Below are 1943 nucleotides of genomic sequence, written 5' to 3'. Positions count from 1 at the left end.
ATGAAGTCCATGGCCACGTCTATGGCCTGAATAATATTGCCTAGGTTTTCTTCTAGGGTTTTTATGTTGTTAAGTCTTATGTTTAAATCTTTAATCCATCTGGGGTTAATTTTAGTATAAGGAGTAAGAAAGGGATCCAGTTTCAGCTTTTTGCATATGGCTAGCCAGTTTTTGCAACATCCCAATTGCTTGTTTTTGTCAGGCTTGTCAAAGATCAGATGGTTGTAGATTTGCGGCATTATTTCTGAGTCCTCTGTTCTCTCCCATTGGTATGTATCACTGTTTTGGTACCAATTCCATGCTGTGTTGCTTACTGTAGCCTTGTAGTATAGTTTGAAGTCAGATACTGTAATGCCCTCAGCTTTTTTTGTTATCATTATTTGGATTGTCTTTGCCCTGGGAGCTCCTTTGTGGTTACATATGGAATTTAAGGTGGTTTTTTTTTTTGTTTTGTTTTTGTTTTTTTCCAATTTTGTAAAGAAAGTCACTGGTAGCTTGTTTGATGGGGATAGCATTGAATCTATAAATTACTTTGGGCAGTATGGCCATTTTCATGATATTGATTCTTTTTAACCATGAGCATGGAATGTTTTCCCATCTGTTTGTGCCCTCTCTTATTACCTTGAGCAGTTGTTTGTAGTTCTTTTTGAAAAGGTCTTTCACATCCCTTCTCAGTTGTATTCCTAGGTATTTTATTGTCTTTGTAGCAACTGTGAATGTGGTTTCACTCATGATTTGACTCTCTGTTTGTCTCTTATTGGTGCAGAGGAATGCTTGTGATTTTTGCACATTGATTTTGCATTATGAGATTTTGCTAAAGTTGCTTATCAGCTTAAGGAGATTTTGGGCTGAGATGACAATTTGACTTTCCCTTTTCCTAATTGCATATATATTTTTTTCTGATTGCTCTAGCCAGAACCTAAAAAAATATGTTGAATAGGAATGCCAAGAGAGGGCATCCTTGTCTTGTGCTGGTTTTCTAAGGAAATGCTTTCATTTTTTGCCTATTCAGTATGATACTGCCTGTGGGTTTGTCACAAATAGCTCTTATTATTATGAGAAACATTCCATTGATAGCTAGTTTATTGAGAGTTTTTAATATAAAGAGCTGTTGAATTGTGTAGAAGGTCTTCTCTGCATCTATTGAGATAATCATGTGGCCTTTGTCTTTGGTTCTGTTTATGTGATGGATTAAGTTTATTGATTTGCATATGTTGAACCAGATTTGCATCACAGGGATGAAGCTGACTTGATCGTGATTGATAAGCTTTTTGATGTGCTGTTGGATTGGTTTGTTGGTATTATATTGAGGATTTTCACATCAATGTTCACAATAAATATTGGCTTGATTTTTTTTTTTTTTTTTAGTTGAGTCTCTGCCAGGATTTGGTATAAGGATGATGTTGGTCTCAGAAATTGAGTTAGAGAGATTTCCCTTTTTTTTTTTTTTTTTTTCTATTGTTTGGAATAGTTTCAGAAGGAATGGTATCAGCTCCTTTTTGTGCGTCTGGTAGAATTTGACTGTGAACACATCTGGTCCTGAACTTTTTTTGGTTGGTAGTCTATTAATTCCTGCCTCGATTTCAGACCTTGTTTCAGGGCTATGTAGGAATTTCACTTCTTCCTGGTTTACTCTTGGGACGATGTGAATGTCCAGGAATTTATCCATTTCTTCTAGATTTATGCTTTATTTGCATAGAGTTGTTCATGGTATCCTCTGATGATAGTTTGTATTTCTATGGGTTCTGTTGTGATGTTTTTGTTATCATTTTTTTTCCCATTTATTTATTTTATTGCATTTTAGGTTTTGGGGTACATGTGAAGAACATGCAAAATTGTTGCATAGGAACACACGTGGCAGTGTGATTTGCTGCCTTCCTCCCCATCACCTACATCTGGCATTTCTCCCCTTGCTATCTCTCCCCAGCTTCCCACCCCCCACC

The sequence above is a fragment of the Sapajus apella genome, unplaced genomic scaffold (assembly GCF_009761245.1).
Source record: "Sapajus apella isolate SASKATOON/1434 unplaced genomic scaffold, GSC_monkey_1.0 scaffold154, whole genome shotgun sequence".
Classification (NCBI taxonomy): Eukaryota; Metazoa; Chordata; class Mammalia; order Primates; family Cebidae; genus Sapajus; species Sapajus apella.
The sequence above is the reverse complement of the archived record's forward strand: the minus strand, read 5'-3'. Positions refer to the sequence as shown.